We start from the raw sequence: 10,295 nt of genomic DNA, 5'->3' as shown, positions 1-10,295 counted from the left end.
TTATGGCTGGGGCGAGTAGACCTCACACCTGGATCCTGTCAGGTGCGGGTCACAGGTGAGGGTGAACTTGAAGTAGAACGGGCCACGCTTCACCCCACAGCTGCGGTAGTGCGTCCCCTGCTGCAGGTGGACGTTGCAGCGCCCCAGCCAGTCGTCCCAACCCCAGTCCTCGTCCCACACCTCTAGCCGGAGCAGCTGCGTGGTGTCCACGTGGCCAAAGTCGAAGATCTGGTTCCAGGTCGGGTAGTTGGAGCGGATCATGCGGGAGCGCCGGTAGCTGCTGCCGTACCACAGCTTGACGTAGGCCTCGGTCTTCCCCCACCGATCTCCCTTCAGGCGACGTGCTCGCAGCGCCGTCACCACCAGGCGGCCGCGGGCGATCCGCAGCGGACAGCAGTTCGGGGAGACGTTGGGCCGAGTGCTGCACGTTGGCGGCGATGTCTTCCTCAGCGTGTGGGCCAGAACGTACTTGCGGATCTCGTTCCGGAGGTTCTGTCGGACGACGGCGTCGGTGACGAGCTCGTGCAGAGGCAGGAGGGAGTAGGAGACGATGTCCGGGTTCCTCTTCAGGCTCTGGAGCCAGCTGTGGAACCCTGCGGAGTCGTTCCGGGTCATGGAGAACTGCCCCAGCCACCTGTTGCCCCCGGAGACGTCGCTGCGGTGGTCGAGGAAGCCCGCACTGTACCCCGCGGCGCTGTCCTGGTTGTTGATGATCTTGGAGCAGCTGGACGACGAGCCTTTGAAGAGGCCCAGACCCACGGACAGGCCAGCGCTCAGGCAGTTCTTCACCTGGCTGCTGGACATACTGTTGAGGGTGATGAGACAGGTCCGGATGGAGGTGACGCGCTTGAAGCGGCCGCCCAGATGCACGCGATGAATGTAGTGGGTGCCGAAGACGCTGATGACGCGCCGGTACTGTTCTGCGGAGCTGGAGGAGTAGGAACGGGGGAGGCTTGCTAACGCCCGATGGAAGTCAGGGCTGAGCGCCGGGGCACTGCGCACACGGTAACTAGACAAACAAACAAACAAACAAACAGAAGGAGAAGAATGGGCAGAACATTCTAATAAAGCAGGTGCGAATTTCAGAACCATTCCATTGTTTTTTTCCAACCAAGAAAATTGCAAGAAATTACCAGTGCATGAAAATGCAAAACATATAATGTAAAATAAAGTGTTAAAACAGATAATGTAGAGATAGTTACAAAGGTTTTGCTTAGGTAGACATGGTTGTTGCAATAATAAATAAAGCTGTTTCTATGATGGTTCCTAAGGTCATCATGATTGTTGCTATGAAAACTGAGGTAGATGCTTTATTTCAATGCTTGCTATGTTGGTTGCTAGGTGGGTGGTGGTTTAATATAGTTATAGTTGGAATGGCTGAACAGTTAAATAGTTGAGTAGTTTAAATGGTTAAATTACGTAATAGTAAATTATTGTATTTTTAAACAGTTGTGGGCAGAGGAAACAGTTGACGGGAGTCATAGATGATGACAGTGTTATAAAAGCTAACTTACACGTTACATTTATATAGCTCTTTTCTCAACACTCAAAGCGCTTCACATGGAAAGGGAGACCTCACTAACCGCCACCAATAACTTCTGTACAAAGCTAACTATGCTAACAATGTAAACAAGCTAACTGTGCTAACAGTGTTACTTAGCTAAAGCAGTTATGCTAACAAAACTAACAATGTTAACTAGCTACCTGTACTTATTGTATTATTTAGCTAACTTAGCTAATGTTTGCTAGCAGGTATGCTAACTATGTTAACCATGTTACTTAGCTAACTTAGCTAGAGACTGTCTCAAATTGCATACTTCTGCACTTACAATACCTAATTTGAGTGTGTGAGGGTGTTCACACTGAAAATTCCAACGTCACAAAGGCCGCTGCAAGTCCCTGGATGGTGCACTCATAACGGTTAAAAAGCTGAGTGTGGAACGCTGGACACTTTTTGGCCCTTAACGGACGCCATCTTGGGGTTAGTGTTTGATATGAGACGACACTATTCCGTAAAAATTTGCGCACTCCGCCAGTCAGCACACAGAACACATAGGGTGCTGCACAGAAGTGTACTCACAAAAGTACGCCAGTTGAGACACAGTCAATGTTTTCTAGCTGTTATGTTAACAATGCTAACTATGTTACTTAGCTAATGTTTTCTAGTAGTAATGCTAACTATGTTAACTATGCTAACAATGTTAACTAGCTGTTAAAGACTTTTATTTTGAAACAGTTGTAGGCAGAGGATACAGTTGGTGGGAGTCATAGTTGATGACAACTGACAGTTGGAATGGCTGAACAGTTAAATAGTTTAAATGGTTAAATTATTTAAAAGGGAATTATTGTAGTGAGGACTTTTATTTTGAAACAGTTGTGGGCAGAGGAAGCAGTGGAACAGGATCTGTAGTCTTAAGAGAATGAGATTGTATGCTTAAAGCCTGAGAAACTGACTGCAGTTTCTACATGTGGCCTGGCCACCTGGCACAGGATACGAATTGCTTAATGGCCATATTGTGATGTCATAATGGCCAATGGTAAGTCTATGGCGACATTGTTAATAGTTTTTAATTAATAGTTTAAAAAGTATAAAAGTTACAAAGACTAAAAATATAAAGCACACTTGTCCTAAGTAAGATCTACGCAACGCAGAGCTACAGTGCACTGTAACTAAGTAAGTATAAGTATATAGTCTTTTGATCCCGTGAGGGAAATTTGGTCTCTGCATTTATCCCAATCCGTAAATTAGTGAAACACACTCAGCACACAGTGAACACACACTAATCCCGGCACAGTGAGCTGCCTGCTACAACAGCAGCGCTCGGGGAGCAGTGAGGGGTTAGGTGCTTTGCTCAAGGGCACTTCAGCCGTTTCCTACTGGTTAAGGTCAAGGTCATTAGGAAAAGGCTAACCGTGGGTGAATATGAATATGGGAGGTTGGAGATACTTCTTTGTAATGTAATATGAGATTAGCTGGTTGGGGATACATACAGTATGTGATATGAGATTAGCAGGTTTGGGATACCGACCTGTAATGGGAACAGGAGAGCTGATGGCAGCTGAAGACGCTTTTGTCCACTCTCAGTCTGGACGAGGCGAAAGCGTAGTCGGCGGAGTCGCTCCCCGACAGCTGCAGGTTTCCTTTGTACTTGGACAGGTCCAGGCCCACAGTCCAGTCGTTCTGGATGGAGGAGGAGGAGCTGTGCAGCAGTGAGCTGACGGAGCTGAATGTGGCGCTCTGGAGCCTGTGGCTGCAGCTGCTGTAGGCGCGCCAGTCCAGCACGGACACGGGCAGCTTCTGCAGCTGGTTGCCCATCAGCGGGTTGGCGCACAGGCTGCAGGTGTTGGTGGGGGTGTGCTACGTCTGCATGTCCACTACGGACGCCCCTTTGCGCTGGAGCTTCACCACGTCGAAGCCCTCGCCCACCAGGTTGTGGCCAGGCACGAAGGGGGCACGCTGGCACTCAGCGTGAGTGCCTGTGCGGCAGGCGTGGACCAGCGCCAGGGGGGATGCCAACAGCAGCAGCTGCAGGAGGCACGACAGGGGAGCCATGAGGACACGGCAGGCACAGGAAATGACACCCTGGGACAGGAAATTACATCATCACACAACACTGTTAACCTGGACAGGTGGAATGAACTCAGGAAATGGATTTCAAGAAACAGATTACCTTAAAACATTTATAAAGTCTATGGGCTAAATTGAGTTAGAAAAATTAACATGAACGTTATTAAAGGATTAAGTTATAAATGTTAAATAATTATTTGAGTTAGTTTGACTATTAAGGTTTTAAAATGAAGACTAAGAACTAGATAACTGACTGAATGGGTGCTTTAATGCAACCTTGTGCTCATCATAGCAACCTTGTGCTCATCATAGCAACCTTGTGTTCATTGGTAATGGAAAGTACATACATAAAATAAAAAAATAAGAAACATTGAATTGGAAAACAGAAATTATTAAAAAAATATTATTATCATTATTAAATTTCTCATCGTAATACTTTTAATACTGGAATTATTGTAGGAATTATTTTATTATTGTTATTATTATTATTATTATTATTATTGTTATTATTATTATTATGGCACTATTAATTAAACACAAGAGGGAAAATGACTAGTCCAGGGACACTTACCCAGTGGTGTGGTGAAGGGTCTCGTCTCTTGGTGATATTGAGCGTAGTTTCCCTTCAGCCTCTGTGTGCTCACACGTTAGCTCTTTCTGCTTCCCCTGCCTTTTATAGGGATGGCTGGAGACGTTTTCCTGTCAAGCAGAGCTGGTTTTTCTGGAAAGTGGTTGCTATGTTTCCCTCTAAGGTTGATTTACTGGAACATAGCCAGTGATTGGGACAATGTGAAAGCAAAAGCATTCTTCTGGTAATTCTAACCACAAATTAAACTATACTCATTTTGACAAATTGTAGAGAATCGGAACATAGGAGGTCTTGACAAAAGAATGAAAAAAAACAAAAAAATGTTACCAAAACCAAAAACATTCTGCTGGTAGGTTATAAATCCTAGACAAACCAGTTTGACAGTCACTGTATTAAGAGAACCAGATTAATTCATAAGACTTGGGGAATAGCAAAGGGCCATCAACTGAATTAAACACAAAGCATTCATGAGAAAACTGACTTTACTGTGTTATTAAATAGCATTGTTATTATTAGGTTTAGTTTACATTGTTATTAAATACTGTTGTTATTTATTACATAGCATTGTTATTATTAGGTTTAGTTTACATTGTTATTAAATACTGTTGTTATTTATTACATAGCATTGTTATTATTAGGTTTAGTTTACATTGTTATTAAATACTGTTGTTATTTATTACATAGCATTGTTATTATTAGGTTTTAGTTTACATTGTTATTAAATACTGTTGTTATTTATTACATAGCATTGTTATTATTAGGTTTAGTTTACATTGTTATTAAATACTGTTGTTATTTATTAAATAGCATTGTTATTATTAGGTTTAGTTTACATTGTTATTAAATACTGTTGTTATTTATTACATAGCATTGTTATTATTAGGTTTAGTTTACATTGTTATTAAATACTGTTGTTATTTATTACATAGCATTGTTATTATTAGGTTTAGTTTACATTGTTATTAAATACTGTTGTTATTTATTACATAGCATTGTTATTATTAGGTTTAGTTTACATTGTTATTAAATACTGTTGTTATTTATTACATAGCATTGTTATTATTAGGTTTTAGTTTACATTGTTATTAAATACTGTTGTTATTTATTTACATAGCATTGTTATTATTTAGTTTAGTTTTAAATACTGTTGTTTACATTGTTATTAAATTTACTTGTTATTAAATACTGTTGTTATTTATTACATAGCATTGTTATTATTAGGTTTAGTTTACATTGTTATTAAATACTGTTGTTATTATTTATTACATAGCATTGTTATTATTAGGTTTAGTTTACATTGTTATTAAATACTGTTGTTATTTATTACATAGCATTGTTATTATTAGGTTTAGTTTACATTGTTATTAAATACTGTTGTTATTTATTACATAGCATTGTTATTATTAGGTTTAGTTTGACACGTTTCACTTTGCCCATCATTCAAATTAGGGTTGATTAAATTCACACTGTTTATATTAAGGGTTGGAGTCCTGTTCCTTGAAATCCAGGTTATGAAATGCAGGTTATACCGCATTACTGCACTACGCACCTAACAATTAAAAGAAGGTGGATTACAGGCAGGTATGGAAGTCTAACAGGTATGTCCACTAAGTAATTGATGTGTTATGTTTAACCTGGAGATGTGTTAAGGAAGTTGACCTGCTCCTTACAGTAAATGTGCACACCTTACAAGTAAATGAACCCCAGCTGTAATGATGTTCCCATAGTGCTGTATGTGACACCATTTATTTGCTTATAGACCCTTTCAAGAGAGTTCCATTATCAGCATCATAGTTGGCCCCACAAGACTTCCTTTTTAACATTCCATATCTTAATGCAGAGGATGTAGATTGGGGCCCAAATAGAACGTTCAAGCATTGTTTTGTTTTTATTGTTGAAAGGGTCTACAGGAGGAAACTAATAATGGATGCATTGGTTGAGGTGATTTGTGTTTTGGCTCAGTGCCATGCAAGGTTTGGGCGGTGTGTTCTATTTTTAGTGTGCATGTTACTGGGTGCTGTTTTGTATTAATGCTGTGCATGATGTAGTTATTTTACTTTAAAGGTACAGATTTATGGTGTGCATGATGTAGTTATTTTACCTAAAAAGGTACAGATTTCACAGTTTTTTAAACCCATAAAATGTTTTGTCACATTCAGCAATCATGTCCTCACGACCGCTAGCTGCCCATTCTGTGAGTAGCTTACACTGTAAAAAAACCCCTGGTCTCTCTAGGCAACCCAGGCCCTGAAATCTGGAAACAAAGTGGGGGCAGCCTGTCCAGCCACGAAACTGCATGGAATTTCTCTGGGAATGCTAAAAGTAGGGGTGAGATACGTACTCTTTTGATCCCGTGAGGGAAATTTGGTCTCTGCATTTATTTATAAGCACACAGTGAACACACAGTGAGGTGAAGCACACACTAATCCTGCGCAGTGAAATGCCTGCTACAACAGCGGCGCTTGAGGAGCAATGAGGGGTTAGGTGCCTTGCTCATGGGCACTTCAGCCGTGCCTACTGGTCGGGGTTCGAACCGGCAACCCTCCAGGTTACAAGTCTGAAGCGCTCACCAGTAGGCCACGGCTGCCCAAAACTACATGGGATGGAGCTACATCTCTGTTATGTTTTGTATGGTCCTTGGTTCAAATATAATGTATGTTTTTTTTCCCCACAAAAGCTAATACATTTAAATAAAAACATAAACACAAACAAACACGACACCTCCTGCACCTTTAAGATAACCAAAACCATCTGCATGCCACACTGACCGAAATAAGGAGAATTGAGTCTCTGACATTGCCGAGCTGCGGGTGCCCAGAATGTTGCACTCTATGACCCCTTTGTCGGATTTAGAAAAAATATATGAAAATTGTTGAAAATTGACGATTTACTCTGCCTGAAGGTCTGCCAACCGAAAGCTTGTGCAGATTTTGAGTAAAAACCTTTTTTTGCACAGACTGGAGTGTGCAGATTTTTTCTTAAATCTTTATCTTATAAGTTACCTACCAATCCTGCACTTCGACAGATAAGGGGTGATCTTTGACTTTATTGAAAATTGATGAAAAAGCCAGATTCCCACATTGTGTTCCTCTAAATCTGAATAGGGAATTTTAGCAGTGTTGCTGGAAAGTGTTCCTGCGTATTGTCTTTCTGCAACATTCCCATTGATATTAGGCAACAATTTATTTTTTGGAGTCATCATCAATAGGCAAATTTTCATGATCATCCAATCAGAATAAATGGAACTGGTTATGTGGTTGCCCAGCAACACTGCTCAAAAAGTTGCCCGATGCATCGTCAGCTTGAGTGACATATTCCTTCTCACCACTTGAACTGGAGCCTTCACACAGATATGTAGTTAAACAGGGGACATTCACTTTTACAGAACACACACACACACACACGTGATCCCAATCACAAACCCACAATATTAATTAAAGTCTGTGAAGCTGGCCTTTTCACCAGGATCAAATCCTTCTTTTCACCAAGAGCATGTTTTGGAAATGGATTTTGGAATTTCTGGAAATATTTAGGTATTACTATTCATTCATTAAACATTTGCCTTGAGGAGAACCAGTCCATTCCATACTGGCTACTCAATGTGTTGTGTAAAGATGTATAAAACAGCCACCAAACCACAGTCTGTACAAAAATATTATACAATTTTAATATAAATATACAACAAATACATTTAGGCAGTTGAGTTGAGTTAATCTAGAAGATTGGCTATTTGTGTGTGTGTGTGTGTGTGTGTGTGTCTGTCTGTCTTCAAATTATAATGTCTAGATAACATGTTTATCTGATTGTCACATCTCCCTTCTGCCTTCCATAGTATGACTATATTACTGTCCCATGCTGTTCAATGACTACCAGTAAATGACGTTTCTGTGTGTACAGTATGTGTGTGTGCGCGTGTGTAATGTGTGTGTGTGTGTGTGTGTGTGTGCATGTGCATCAGTGTGTGGGGGTGTGTGTGTGCAGAGTGCGAATTACCCCACCATAATTGGGGGGTACTGCTCCTTCACTTCTTCTATGACCATCATGGTCCACTACCATATCAATCCCCACCGTGATCGCCAAGTGCAACATGTGTTGTGCAACACACATACAAGGTCTAAACATGCGACAAACTGATAATCAGTAGGCTACAGAATATCTCATCGTTTTTATACTGTATATCCAAAAGAGAACTGTTTTGATCAACTCTGCCCCTCATTAATGGTCGTCTCCCCCGGCCTGCTCCGCGGCTTTTATCCTGTGCCTCTCCTGTCTGCTGGGTACCCCTTTCCTTAACACATATGAACAGTGTATAAAACCTAACTGCACCTACACTTTTAATGTAATTGTAGATAGAAAATAGTTTCATTAAGATAGTATCAGGGTTCTCAGATGAAACTACATTTATCAAACTAAAAATAGGAAATAATAGAATATAAAAACAATACCAACCAATTAAAAACAAATTCAAATACTAGCACATATTTAGCCTAGGCTAGTTGGGTCTTTTTATGTTTCCACAGGTTTCACTGATATTATGTAGGCTTAGCTACATCAGACCCTCTTGTGCATACCGGTAATATAAAAAACACAGGATCTGTGCCAAACTAATTTCAAAAGGGCACAATAATTTATTCAAGATATAATGAGAATGGACACCTAGGTTATGGAGTTCATCTCCTTGGAAATGACAATCGATTTTACCTCACCACAATGTAAAGGTTTATTTAAATAGAGAATTACCTTGCTAACTAACCTTGGTAACTAACCAAGGTCCACTTAGCCTCAGTGGGTAAATAAGTAGCAGGTAAGTAGCCAGTAATTCAATGTATGAAGAGGTGACATGAGCTATGAAAGAACAAACACGTTTATAAATGAAGGTTGTAAAATAACACATTTTCAACAAGCTAGACGTCAGTTAGCAACTTACATTTACCCATGCACGTCAGCAGCAAACCGAATTTAACCTACTGGAGAAATGTACCTAGCGTTTTGTCATTCAATGTTGACACTTGCTCAGTTGCTTCTAGCGCCACGGTGGTTAAAAATGGTACGGTCCACAATAGGGGTTTCTGAAATCGCTTTACATTAAAATGTTCCTACAGTGAAAACAGGAGTTGACTTGTATTGTAACTGTAATGGTATTTTTTCGCGATTATCTGACACCCCCAAAACTGATATTTCTGTCTCTCTTTGGGGGGTACTGGGTCTTCATTGGGGGGGTATAGTACCCCTCAGTACCCCCTGTAATTCGAACTATGTGTGTGTGTGTGAGAGAGAGTGTGTGTGTGTGAGTGTGTGATTAATCTGTCACCACAGAGTGATGTTGAGCAAGATGAGCCGCCTATCTTAACAGTCCATTTGATTCTATCAGTCTTCCAGTCCTGACTGGCTGTCACTCCACCTCCTACTTGGCTTCTGATTGGTCTGCTACTACCTGGAGAGGGTGGAGCTGGACTGTGATGGAGGAGGTGGTGGCGGAGCTGAACTGGGAGAAGCCACTGTGACTGAATTCCAGACCCCTGAGAGAGACAAAGAGAGAGAGAGGAAGAGAGAGAGAGAGGGAGGATGGAGAGAGAGAGAGAGAGAGAGGAGGGTGGAGAGAAAAGAGTGTGAGAGAGAGAATGAGAGAGGAGGGTGGAGAGAGAAAGAGAGAGGGAGGGAGAGAGAAAGAGACAGGGGAGGGTGGAGAGAGAGAGAATGAGAGAGGAGGGTGGAGAGAGAAAGAGAGAGGGAGGGAGAGGGAGAGAGAAAGAGACAGGGGAGGGTGGAGAGAGAGAATGAGAGAGAGGAGGTTGGAGAGAGAAAGAGAGAGAGTGAGAGAGAGGAGGGTGGAGAGAGAAAGAGAGAGAGAGAGAGAATGAGAGAGAGGAGGGCAGAGAGAGAGGGGGGCATTTTTCATGTTACTTTTATTATTCATTATTTGGTTAGACTAGTGTGTAGTAGTTGTGTAATGGTTAGACTAGTGTATTTGTGTAGTGGTTAGACTAGTATAGTTGTTTGGCAGTTGGCTGATGTAAACAACTGCTTCCGACCTCCCTTAGTGATTCACTTCACAACTCTATAAATTGTTGGTTAATTCCCTTGAGTAAAGTCTGCATAGATGCCCACTTACCGAAAGGACACAGAAAGGGTGCGCAT

General features: G+C 41.5%; 1 pseudogene; it reads right to left on the bottom strand.

Moving 5' to 3' along the window:
- LOC125287197 lies at positions 1 to 10,295 on the bottom strand (annotated as a pseudogene).

This window comes from Alosa alosa, chromosome 22, assembly GCF_017589495.1.
Source record: "Alosa alosa isolate M-15738 ecotype Scorff River chromosome 22, AALO_Geno_1.1, whole genome shotgun sequence".
NCBI lineage: Eukaryota > Metazoa > Chordata > Actinopteri > Clupeiformes > Clupeidae > Alosa > Alosa alosa.
Note: the sequence above shows the minus strand (reverse complement) of the source record. Positions and strands in the feature narration are given on the sequence as shown.